Consider the following 14442-nt stretch of genomic DNA (forward strand, 5'->3'; position numbering starts at 1 on the left):
TATAACGATCATTGGACTTTTGAGTTAAGTTTAAAGACAAGAGTGAAAAAGTTAAGCAAATATATAAGTGAAGTGTGGTGATGTTTTTCCATCCATCCAAAATCAAATTGAAAATATATTGTCCTCTCTTTGTAATCTTATACTAATGAGTTTGACAAAAACATGCCAAGAATACATTTTTGGAATTGTAAAAGATGTGATAATAATAATGATTATTATTATTATTATTGCTACATACATTCACGACTATCTGCTATGGTATAAGAATAATGTTGATATATAATTTTGTCTTATTTACAGGTCGCAATGAACTCTCCGAGTTTCTTTGTTTTACCGGAGACTAACAGTATTGTAGATAAAATACCAAATGAAACACTAACTAAACCAACTAAAATACGGATAAAAATGAGATTAACAAAACGTTACTACCAAAATACACAACGCAAATGAAAAATTTTATTAGTGCGTAAGAGCAAATTCGAAGTTCTAAACGGTCCCTATTCAAACGAACTAATAATTCTGTTCTGGAATAGTTCCGAATCGGTTTGGAGAAATCCAAAACACTTTAGGTTCGTTCCAACCAGCGTCAGAAACAGTTTCTGACAGTCAGGATTCTGCGCAGTAATGTGATTGCGTTCCAACGTGAGTTTCCAACCATTAGTAAACTATCAGTTTTCTGTTCCATCCAAGATTCAAACCTGTTCGAAATCTATCAGAATGGTTTGAGGATTATCTTCTAACCATCAATCTGACGCATGCGTATTCCGTATTACTGTTTCTGTTTTATGTTCATGCAACGTACAAACAACATAACCTGCAAAAATTGTTATAAAATAAATTATGTATTTGCTGGCGCAGGAAAAATTGGGAATTCTTTAAGTGAACCTATAATATGAACGTCTTTAATTACACAAATTAATTATTGCGGTGACCTCCCAGTTCCATGTTGATAAGTAAATAGAATAGAGATATAAAATAATGTAACCTTCTTTTACTCTCGAGAAATACACTTGAATAGATTTATTTTTAAAGAATTGAAGGGGTTATATTTTTAGGAGTGACATTCGTTGTGGAATGTTTGAAATACAAACTGAGTAGAAAAAAGCATCTTCTGTATAATTCAGTGTTCATATAGAAGTATTTGTTTCGAAAGAATTTTTTTTTCTTTCGTGTAATTCAATGTTTATATGAAAGTAGCTGTTTCAGGAGGACATTCTTTCAGTTTGTGTCTGAAAGTTACTTCTTTGCATGATCTACACATCCATGTATAGAGTTACTTATTTTCAAATTGATTACTTCCTTCCTTTCTTTGGAAGATTCCCTCATCCCCTTTTTTTGTATTAAGATGGAGTAGTAGAAAGCCAAAAACTTTCTTTCCCAAATTATTTTTAAAGGTTATGTTGAAATTCCATGCCAAACTTCAGTTGAACTATCAGCTGTTCCAATCAGAAATTTCAAATTAATCAGAAACCAATATTTACCAGACAGTTGGAAATCTGTTTGTGACTCAAGGTTGGAACGAACCTTTTGTGAACGATACTAGAACGGTTCTAACTGAACCAAAACACATTTTAATACCTGCGCATGATCGAACTGTACAGAATTGTGAACCAAAACAAACCTATTTTATCCACTGCGCATGATCCTGACGTCCTAGAACCTGAATTTCGCAGAACCAGAACAAACCTATAGACTCAGCCTCTCGGGGTGGTATAATGCAATAGGCCGATACTCGGTGAAAATCCATAACTTTTTCAAGTAACACTTTATTAAAGTCGGTCCTGGGAAAATTAAAGAGGAGAAGCTTCATGAATATACCAGAATGAAATTCTCAGAAATCGGAAGAAAGTTCGGTCGGTCGCCGCAGATACATGTACGTGTGAATCATTGAGAGATTCACGTGGTATTCCTCGACCTCTTGTGGGTTCATTCTTACAATGACCATTAGCCGGAAAAGTGAAAATGTTACAAAACGGCTACGTCAATGGGGCATTCTTGCCGGATTGTTTCCCAGCTCATTACAAGAGAAAGTATTTTGATTGTTTCTAACTTTTCACCGGATACGTTTATAACCCGGAGATTTATTTTTCCAAGAATAGTCAATGGTCAAATATAATAGACAAGATTTTATTTCGAAAAATACATCAACTCCTGCAAATATTTCAAACTAGCAAGTCGACCTGGCTTCGTACGAGCAGAAAAACAAATAATATTGATCCTTGATGAAATTCTCTCACTGAGCGCTTCGTATCTTTGAATTCAAATTAAACAAAATGTATGTGAGATATCATAGAAATTTTTTTTTCGCTTAAAAGACCTATTGATGCCATTATGATGGCATTTCACATGACTCTGGCGCGTAAACCAGGCTGAATTTGACCGATGAGGACTTTGAGGGCCGCTGTAGTTTGTGGCTTACTCGTATACACCTGTGACCTGACCCCTCAAGAAAAAGTCTAACGGGGTCAAATCGAACGATCTCGGTGGCCAATTTAGAAAACTATTTTTTTTTTAACTGAGTGGATTCTCAAGACGGAACGTAATATTCTCAGGGGAAGCCTCGTATCGGGAACCAGCAGAACGTCGATGGAGGCCAGTACGAAAGTAGCAGTCCCCAGAAGGAGAGTGCGTACGATAGGAACACCTTCCGCCCACTGTACGGTCAGCCAGCTATCTACAACGATAAGATCGAAGTCGAACCTGAGGCTAGTTTCCAGCTCATCAACCCAGTGAAGACTCGCCCCGAAATCGTAGGCAGCGCTGTGACCATCCAGCCCTTAAAACACTCCGAGGCTTCCCTGGCAATCGGAGTTCCAGTTAGCCAAGTACCCAGCCAGGTTGTCGACGAGAAACTGGAGATTAACAACCCGGTCGAGTTCCCCCAAAGCAGCACCGGAAATAAAATAGTTTTCCCCGACGAGAAGCAGTCCGAGTTTCCGGATCTGGTGCCTCCTCCTGCAGATCCGAACCGTGAGGTGTTGCAGCTCAGTTCGAAGCCTATGTATCACCAGCTGCCGAGCGACTTAACTCCGCCACGTGAGACGGAGATAGTTCCTGTACCTAGGCCCGAGTTGAGACCTGTGAGACCTCCGTGGGACCCGAGGCCGGGGCATTTCTACAGCGGCAAGCCAGAGTACAACCGTCCACCACGACCTCCAGCTGATATAGCCTACAAGAGAAATCGACAATTTGACAAATATCTTGCCGCAGTTCAGGCCGAACATGAATAAGCCGCCTGGAATGTTCTACGACAAAAGGTTTGTTGAATTACAATAATATTTTAATTGAGTGAAAGGTTTGGTTATCCAATGAATTGATCAAATGTTATTTTTTGTTGGGAAATGGATCAACATATTTCTTAGACGAACATTTTGGTTTTTGTTAGCTTTTCAGACTCTACTACGGTGGTAAAGTTCAGATTTGGACAATTGACTGCATATAAAGTAATATTTTGTGGATTTTTTCTTGATTCTTCATTTTGTTTCATAGATTGAACAGACAGCCGTTGCTGAAGGGACCTTCCAACAGACCCATCGGGTTTTTCGAAAAGATGCAGCCTCCTCCACCACCTCCACCATTATTTCTGACCCACAAGAACTCTCATGGGTTGAGGAAAAACGTGCTACCACCAAGACAAAGTTTGGACGACGTTCCGATAGCAGAAGACAGAATTATGAACGAGGGGCCTAGAAAACCGATTTTGGGGCAAGATCCTTTCGGGTTTTACAAAAGGCCACCTCAAGTGAGGATCGCGAACAGAATAAATGGGGATGATGACGTGGAGGTGGAAACTCTGCAGATGATCCAGTAAAAAAAGTTGAGAAGCCGGAAGATGGCGGATTGGTGACGCAGGTAGTACAAGTTCTTATTAATCAATTCAGAGATTTCGAATGAACCGTTACACTTTTTTATTATTGTCCTAAGTTTGCGCTGGTCAGCCCCTAGCCTCCAAAGCACCGATACATTATGACACCGTGTGTTAAGTGATCATTGGGTCTAAGAAATATGTATCCTGAGTAAGCGCTGTAAGCCAAAAATGACAGCCTTTGTCTTCGTCCGGCTAAGATTTCTGCCTTATTGATGCAAGCCGGCATGATTTTGAGATTCGACAGTGGAGAGGGCTTCATTCGACCAAGGACTTCAATAATCAGAACAACCATCTCGATAGAGTAGTCTGGATAGAGTCTGCGGGGTTCAAAGAGAAAATCTCGATATTTTATCCATTTTTTTTCCTCTTTTCTGACGATATTCGTCTCGCCAGGAGCTGAAAACTCCACGACAAATATCGTTTTGGTCTGGTGGTCGAGAAGAACTACATCAGGCTTATTAGCTTGTATGAGCCTGAGGGTGGGGAACGAATAATTCCAATAAATTCGGCACTTCTCGTTCCCCACAACGGATTCAATATCCCCCGAAACGTAGGGCAACACCGGTGTCTCGTCAATACCGTAGCACTCTTAGGGCCGCGTTATGTCGATGGATATAGGCCGAGACCGCATATGCTGGACATGCTGATAGCAAGTGCATTAGGGTCTCGGGCGCCTCGTGGCAGGCCCTGCACCTTGTGTCAGGAACCTCTATATCCATCACGCGACTGCGGTAGACTAAGGTGTTGAAGACACCATCCTGGCAAGCCATGATGAACCCCTCAGTTTCCGACTTCAGCCCACTCGACCTGAGAAAAGCGAACGTCAGGCGCTTTGATAAGCCAAGGTCTCCAATGTTATTGAAGAAGACCCCATGCATTGGCTTATCCTTGTGTTTCCGCAGAAGTAAGGTGATCTCTGCGGCTTTTATCTGAGCTTTTTGCTGAACGGGTTTCAACTCGGTGACAGAGTTGTAGTCACCTCGTTCAGAGTCGAAAACTATACCGAGTTCATCAGCTGCTCGGGCAGCTGCCCTAAGGAGAAATGATCCAATTCCTGCTCTCTCATGGTCACGGACCATGCAGAGAAGGGGATCCGAATTCCTGACGACTTTACAGGCTGTATCCAGCACCATTCTGTCATGTAGACACTCCAAACTCAAAAGTCCACGGCCTCCCTGTTGTCGGGGGAAGTACAACCGTGGAACGAACGATTTGGGATGCAAACTTGTTGATACAGCTCCTCCCGAGTCCACTTCACTACTCCAAACGAGTAGAGTAAGATTGGAACGGTAAGCATATTTGTTGCAGCAACTTTGTTTTCCCCCGACAGTTCCGATGACCAGATCTGTCGAAGTTTGTGCTGATACTTGCCGCGGAGAGAGATTTTCACTGCACTTACCTCTTGTGAGTGGCGTTGTTCCACCCCGAGGTAGGTATACGTCTCTCCGGCATCCAGATCGTGAAGGATGCTTCCATCTACGAGCTGCACATCCTCTCCGTAGTCCCCGCATCGTCCTCTTTTGAGATGAACCATTGCACATTTGTCTATCCCGAATTTCATACCGATAGCATGCGTGTACTCTCCCACCACCCTCAAGGACTGATGGAGATCCTTCTCTCCAGAGGCATAAAGTTTAAGATCATCCATATAAAAGAGATGGGTGACCTTGTGCCTCCGGTTTCCGGGGGTGCCACAGTTATACCCTCGAGTATTTCTGAGCACAACTAATAATGGCAATAGTGAGATGCAGAATAGAAGGAGGCTGAGGGAATCACCCTGAAATATTATAATTATTATTATTATTTAATCCTGTCAATTTGTTCTATCATATGTTTCAACCTGTTTTTGGCCTTGGTTAATGTCATGTTAATAAATGTGTAATTTTGTATTTTATGACAAAATAAATAGGCACTTGTCCAATAATCGTAACAACTGAAGGCGACCGATTTTATTAAATTCGTTTCCTTGACTGTGACCTCAGTCACGTTATTTGTAATGATTACCTCGATGCAAGAACGATACAATGCAAGAAAGGATATAATAACTTCCATGGAAATGGCATCCGTAATGGCAGGCTGGATTATAGTTAGCTATGATAACGACTCGCGATGTGAATGAAACCGAATGATTAGTGAAATGTGTACAACTGTAGTTTGATTGCGACAGTGAATGGCGTCAGACAACATGGAATTGCTAGGCCCAGTTTACATCCTTTCTTCAGTTAAGTGTGTTTTTAGAATGAAGGAAACAGTCTCCATTTTGATAAATTTGGATTTTCACTTGTACATCACCTCTCTCTAAGAGTTGCGAAACTTGCCTGGAATTTCAAATAAAATTTTGTTCTTAGTAACACGAAATTCAAAAAGATGAACTAGATAATACTTAAAGTATTATTTAGCAACATGTTCCTAATCACATGAGCACATTTTGATGTAATTGCTATGATTGTGAGTAAATCTGTGTCACTATTTTTCGGGTTTGAAGATTGTGGATTTTTGGAATTTCTTCCTGACGTTTCGCTGGCAGCTTCCTCACAGGTTAATACATCCATTACGGCTGCTTAACACGTATTTATGTTGATTCTTCGGGTAGTTTGGTGTTCTATTACCTGTATCTGGTTTAGGTTTTTTAAGGACAAAACACAAGCACTACAGGAAAATCCTTAAGGCGTTCTGAGTTGAACCTCAAAACGATGAGCAGTCCGTCGCGTATTTCTGATATGTGCCGCTCTTGATGAAATCAAATGTGCCGAGTCACTGGAACACCCGTGAAATAGAGACAAATCTCCAACCTTTCTTTGATGTTCCAGACTATCAAGGGAATTCAGCAGCTTCAGGATATGCTTAGGGGCAGAACTCCATATACGTGAACAATATTTCAAAGAAGGTATGATCTGAGTTTTATAAACCATCAACCTCTGCAGATGTGCCAATTTAAAAACCGGTGAGTAAACTAAATCGATTTGATCATTTAACAGGTTGCACCCGCAATGTTTATGCTTGTGAATATCCAAGGATTATAAATAATTGAATTCGTAACCCTTTGCATAGTGCAAAATGTCCGTATCGTTTAGATTGGGGAACTTGTGGTTGTATGCCAAGTAATTGTTTGAAACAGGAGAGAATATCGTCTAGATATCTGTACCAAAAATGAATATGTTTTTTACTCAAGTCGGAGTTTACTATAGTGGTCTCCAAGCTGTTCATAAATATGTCTGCTAAAAGTAGATTAAGGGGTGAGTCCATTGGTAAACCTGAATCTTGTTTATAACATTTGTTGTTGAACTGTAGGTAGCTTTAAAAACAAGGTTTTAAAACAAGTCATACACTACAGAGCCTTTTGGAAGTCCAAAAGACAAAGTCGAGAATTCGGAAAAGTCTGGAACTCACGAAATTGAATGTAAGGAATGCGATGCAAAATATTATGGACAGACAAAAAGATTTATCAAAGTAAGATATAAGGAACACATAGCACACTTAAAATATGGAAGACCTGAAAAATCAGCAGTCGCCCATCATATTTTGCAACAAAATCATTCCATAGACTTCAGTTCATTAAGATTAGTTAGACAAGTTAACAACAACAGGCAACTAGATCCCTATGAGAGTGTAGAAATAAGTAAACACAATAATATTATGAATAACGATGACGGACCTATACCAAAGAGCATACTATATAGCTTGTTAAAATAAAATAAAATAATGTTGTTGGGTTTACTGATTACTACATAAGGACACAGTGCAAAAATAAATTTGGATAGGCAATATTGTGAAATTAATTTTTATATAGCTGAATATTGTTTTTTATAAACATATATTGTAAAATATGGAAAAATTGTAAAATTAATTTAGGTTGGTATACCTGTATGGGTGGTACGCCCGGATGGTTTCCCTGAATGGGATACCCATATAGCATAAATAGGGTTAGCTTGCATTAGTTTCTTCCTCTTTGAAGATGATCACTTGGTGATCGAAACACGTGTCGAGGTGTTAAAAATAACGATTTGGTGTTGGGAAAAAACTTCAGTAATATTCATTACTACACCAAAGGTTCCAAACAGTGCATCTTAAGTATATGCAAGGAAGGGTTACAAACTCAATTATTTAGAATCCTTGGAAATTCACAATCTTAAACATTGCGGGTGCAATCTGTTAAATGATCAAATCGATTTCATTTATTCACCGGTTTTTAAATTGGCACATCCGCATTGTAAACTGTAAATTCAGGTACTCAATCAAGCCAAGTACCTCTATTAGTACCTACAGGGGTACTAATAGGGTAACAATAATTAGAGGGGTACCACAAGGATCAATTCTAGGTCCATTGCTGTACAATGTACAACAACTTAAACACTATACAATTTGCTGATGACACAACCGTTATCCTTGAAGAACAAAATGGAGATGACTTGGAAAGAAATGTGTTCGATGCTTTAAGTACCCTGGAAGCTTGGTTTGCACAAAATCACCTAAAGCTGAACCCTAATAAAACACAGGCAATCAAATTCTCACAGTCAGCTGAAAATGATTATACTTTTTCGGATGGTAAATCAACAATAACAACTAGTAAAAGTTCAAAATTCCTGGGAATTGAGCTAGATTTTAGACTGGATTGGAAATCTCATCTGGATACTTTGTCAGAAAATGTTGCAAGGCATTGCTATGCCCTAAGAGTCATCACTAAAACAATAAATGTTCAAGCGTCAATGTCTGTCTATTATGCACAAGTCCACTAAAGACTTGAATACGGCTTAATTTTTTGGGGTGCATCTGTGAAAGTTAAAAAAATGTTTTCACTTCAAAAACGTTGCCTTAGAGTTATTTATAAATCCAAACAAACTGATAGCTGTAAACCTTTATTCATAGAAAAGAAAGTACTGGCCCTATACAGTCCGTATATTCTTGACAGCATAATGTTTATTAAAAGCAATCCAAAGCTTTTTAACGACTTTGATAAAGCACACATCTACCCAACAAGAAATAAAGCAGATTTGGTTACTAATATTCCTAATTTTACTTATATTCAGAAAAATATACCGTATACTCTAATAAAAATCTATAACAAACTTCCAAATGCACTAAAAAGCCTCTCTAAAACAACACTCAAAAATAAACTTAAAAACTTTCTTCTAAATAGAGCATACTACTCAACTGATGAATATTTTAAAGATACCATCCCTTCAAATTTTACCTGCTAAAATGTCTCACATTTAATTGATTTCAATTTTTAAATGTTTTTAACTGTATATTTATTACACTGACATGTTCTACGCTCATCTGGGCATTTTACTTCATTGTAATTGAACAAATAATAAATAATATATAAGGGTTAATGTAATGAACCATTGTTAGTTTGATGTATTAGTTTGAAAATGTCCTTATAGGATGAAACTGCAGTAACGTTAGTTACAAATAAAAGTGGTAAAAAACATAGAAAGTTTCAATTCTCTTTTCTTCATCATGATTTCCTACCACGTAGTAACGGCTACCTCCATCAATTTATATTCTGTTTATCTGTCTACTTTACTCTCTTAAGAATAAAGTATAAACATTTTTGTGAATAAACACAAAAGGAGTCGTTTTGACAGTGTATTCGTCACTGACACCATCCTCAGGTATTTTTCTGGTCTGGCGTCAGCGATTCCACTAACTGGATTCGATAATAATACACTCGATCAAAGCCAGCTTCTGCATAACATAACAGTACTAACCACTGCAAGTGGTACCGTTTACGAGCACAGGCGTACCACAAGGAGGAACACACTGATACGCTCGGGTGTAGAGATTTCTAGTGCGTCCTTATGAAATATTCTCGTTCACCAACTTCAATTCTAAGTATTATTCTGATCAATGAGTACCTTGAAGCCACACCTTAAGCCAGTAGATTCGTGTTCTCATTCCAACACTAACCTGAAGACTTATCGAAGAGGGATACATACGTACTGGAAAATGAATCTAGAAATATTCATCGCTCCCAACTACTTACTCCGTAGGTTCTGGTAAATACCCGCCGGAAAACGACTTATTCCCCGGCTAATACTCCGCCGGATATTGAATCATATCAAAAATACATTTATGCAAGATACCTGATAGAGGTTAGTCTCGCAGGTGTTTTTTGTTCATTCAGCAGAAGAACCATACTGAAATTATTCTAGTAGATCACCCGCAAACGGGTTTCGAAGTATTACCTCTCATCAGTGCAGGAAAGATCCGACTCAAACGGCAAAGTGCCTGGGGCTTGATTAATTTCAACGCGGCTCAACTGCCTGTATGAAACCTGCAAAACTGCGTCTAAGATAAAGATCGTTATCTAGTAACGGCTCTATCTCGTGAACGGAAACTGGTTTTGGAAGTTTTCAAATCTATCTTTACTAATATTTTTCACTACAAATGATTGTTTTTAACTTTTCCTAATCAGCAATAGCTTCATATTTCCAAACATAAAACATCACACAGCACTGAATACTTCCTATTCCGGGTCTGAAATAAAAAACACTGACTTGAAGAATGACATGAAACAACTATGAACCGACCATTACCAAAATTACAATTCCTTTCATTGTGTCTCTCCAATCCGTTTTAAATCATCATCAGTGAAAGGTCTCTTAGCTCCATGCCCTGGTCATGCACATCTTCACCGGCAGCAGGAGGTTGAAGTGAGGATCTAGAAGTGATTTCCAGTTGGGGTGGAAGTAACCGGGTTCAATCCAATGCGACAAAAACCCAGGCATCAATTTTCTCCAAGAGGATAAATGTTCCCGAACCGGATATCAGCCATTCTTGGCTCACTGCGCTTGCTTAGGGCACATGATTCTCGGACCCAATGATCACTTACCCCACGGTGTGGGGAGTGGTCATTGGTTGATAATGCTGGCGCGAAATAATAATATTCTATTATTATTATTATTCTGCATCTCACTATTGCCATTATCCGTTGCGCTCAGAAATACTCGAGGGTATAACTGTGGCACCCCCGGAAACCGGAGGCACAAGGTCACCCATCTGTTTTATATGGATGATCTTAAACTTTATGACTCTGGAGAGAAGGATCTCCATCAGTCCTTGAGGGTGGTGGAAGAGTACACGCATGCTATCGGTATGAAATTCGGGATAGACAAATGTGCAATGGTTCATCTCAAAAGAGGACGATGCGGGGACTACGGAGAGGATGTGCAGCTCGTAGATGGAAGCATCCTTCACCATCTGGATGCCGGAGAGACGTATACTTACCTCGGGGTGGAACAACGCCACTCACAAGAGGTAACTGCAGTGAAAAACTCTCTCCGCGGCAAGTATCAGCACAAACTTCGGCAGATCTGGCCATCGGAACTGTCGGGGAAGAACAAAGTTGCTGCAACAAATATGCTTGCCGTTCCAATCTTACTCTACTCGTTTGGAGTAGTGAAGTGGACTCGGGAGGAGCTGTATCAACTCAACGTAAAGACCCGAAAAATGATGCATCTCTATAGGAGTTTGCATCCCAAATCGTCCGTTCCACGGTCGTACTTCCCTCGACAACAGGGAGGCCGTGGACTTTTGAGTTTGGAGTGTCTACATGACAGAATGGTGCTGGATACAGCCTGTAAAGTCGTCAGGAGTTCGGATCCCCTTCTCTGCATGGTCCGTGACCATGAGAGAGCAGGAATTCGAGCATTTCTCTTTAGAGCAGCTGCCCGAGCAGCTGATGAACTCGGTATAGTTTTCGACTCTGAACGAGGTGACTACAACTCTGTCACCGAGTTGGAACCCGTTCAGCAAAAAGCTCAGATAAAAGCCGCAGAGATCGCCTTACTTCTGCGGAAGCACAAGGATAAGCCAATGCATGAGGTCTTCTTCAATAACATTGGAGACCTTGGCTTATCAAAGCTCCTGACGCTTTTCTCAGGTCGAGTGGGCTGAAGTCGGAAACCGAGGGGATCATCATGGCTTGCCAGGATGGTGTCTTCAACACCTTAGTCTACCGCAGTCGCGTGATGGGTATAGAGGTTCCTGACACAAGGTGCAGGGCCTGCCGCGAGGCGCCCGAGACCCTAATGCACTTGCTATCAGCATGTCCAGCATATGCGGTCTCGGACTATATCCATCGACATAACGCGGCCCTAAGAGTGCTATATTACCATCTACGGCACTCTTACGGTATTGACGAGACACCGGTGTTGCCCTACGCTCCGGGGGATATTGAATTCGTTGTGGGGAACGAGAAGTGCCGAATTTATTGAAACTATTCGTTCCCCACCCTCAGGCTCATACAAGCTAATAAGCCTGATGTAGTCCTTCTCGACCACCAGACCAAAACGATATTTGTCGTGGAGTTTTCAGCTCCTGGCGAGACGAATATCGTCAGAAAAGAGGAGGAAAAACGGATAAAATATCGAGATTTTCTCTTCAAACTCCGCAGACTCTATCCAGATCACTCTGTCAAGATGGTCGTTCTGATTGTTGGAGTCCTTGGTGGAATGATGTCTTCTCTACTCTCGAATCTCAAAATCATACCGGCTTGCCGCACTAAGGCAGAAATCTTAGCCGCACAGATGCAGAAGGCTGTCATTCTTGGCTCACTGCGTTTGCTCACTTACCCCACGGTGTGGGGAGTGGTCATTGGTTGATTATGCTGGCGCGCCCTCCCGAATGTATCGGGGCTTCGGGGGATAGGGCCTGACCAGCGCACACTACGGTGAAAATAATAATAATAATAATAATAATCCCAGAATGATACAATAGATAAATGTGAACATTTACTGAAATGGGAAAGGCTGAAGATCAGTTGGTTGCATCAAAAGATGCAACCTCTGTTTTTCATTTCAGGCAAAAAAAACTATATATACATATGTACACATGTATACACAATACATATACACATATATGTATACGGTAAAAATCGGAGGAATAGGGCCTGACCAGCGCACTCTACGGTGAAGAAAATAATAATAATAATAATAATAATAATAACGTCTTTAACATTTCCTCTTTTAATACATTTAAATAAAAATAATCCTTCAAAATATATTTAAGGAAATAAAGGGCGAAGTTCAATTCGGCAGCGGAGAGTGCTACTCTGTTGTTCTTCAACTTAACGCTTTGTTGGCGCAGTTTAGGCGCATAAATGCAAGTTTTGGCGCCGAATAATTACTGTAGATGAAACTTGGATACACCTTTATAAGCCTGAATAGAAAATACAGTTCAAACAGTGGACTGCAAAGGGGGAACCGGCTCCAGAAGAAGCAAAAACTGTTTTTTCGGCTGGTAAAGTGATGGCAACTATATTTTGGGATAGTCATTGAGTTACTTATCTTCAAAAAAACCATTACATAAGCATACTACGCATCATTACTTGACAAGCTGAAGGCTGAACTTGACAGAAAAATCCTGTTTCACCAAGACAACGCACCGGTTCACACCTCAGTGGTTGCCATGAAAAAAATTCACGAGTTACAGATTGAACTGCTTCACCATCCGCCTTACTCACCTGATCTAGCCCCAAGCGACTTCTTTTTGTTCCCTCATCAAAAAATTTTGCTCGGAGGAAATAGATTTTCGTCAAATGAAGAGGCAGTCACCTTCGTGGACAATTATTTTGCAGAGAAAAGGCCGAGGACTATTTGGACGGGTTACAGAGATGAAAAATCTTCCTTCCCAAAGTTACAAGCTTTTTGGTTATGTTTTATTTTCATTTTAGTGTTTTCTTGCTTTCATAAAACTATCATATTAACCATAAAAATGTAACACCCCGCAGGAGGATCAGTTTAAAATTCATACACTATTCCGGTCCTCTACAAATTTCCAATTATGCGAATGCTAGTCACAAAGAGTGCGGCGTTGAATCTTCTTATAGACTAGAATCTTGCGGAACAAGCGACCTTATTCAAATCGGAGGTATTTCTTATTTCGTTGTATAAGGAAGAGCAGCGGCTTGGTCTGAATAAGTTTCATTGTTCAGTGGTTTTGTAGGCCACCGCGCTTGCCATACTTATTAAACTATCTGCCTACCAAACAAACCCATCGGAACTCACGGTATAAATAATTACCGGGTTAAGTGGATCGGTGCAGAAACAGCTGATGAACGTAGGCATGAGATGAGAAAATTTATCGTTGGATAATTATTGTGTATGAGGTACAATTAAGGCTGCCGTTCATGAATGCGAAATAAATATTCGTTAATATAAATCGCTTATGACAAAAAAACAGGAAATGGAGTAGAAAATATTTTTACATTTTTTAATAATTAAAAAAGTCTAAGATATGTTCAAAATCTGTTTAAAATCTATTTTTCCGTTAAACAGCTGTCGCACCCCTACGAACGACAACCCTCAGAAGTCGAAACTTGTGCGAGCTAAGGACTAACGAGATCTTACCTTTTAACGTGATTCTTAAGACGGGTTGGACGATAGCAGTGACGGCTCGTGCATTGGAGAACAGGGGAGGCTAAAGACTATATACATACCGAGAAGTCCGCCGGAGGCGCGAAAATTTTTTGAGGTACCGCACCTATTTAAAACAAAATACGTAATATTTGCATGAATGCAAACAAAAATTGTGTATTGCCGAAAATTATACGTATAAAACCGACCATTAAA

Source organism: Leptinotarsa decemlineata, unplaced genomic scaffold (genome assembly GCF_025532065.1).
Source record: "Leptinotarsa decemlineata unplaced genomic scaffold, Ldec_3_MD MMD2_P_RNA_scaffold_2, whole genome shotgun sequence".
Taxonomy (NCBI): domain Eukaryota; kingdom Metazoa; phylum Arthropoda; class Insecta; order Coleoptera; family Chrysomelidae; genus Leptinotarsa; species Leptinotarsa decemlineata.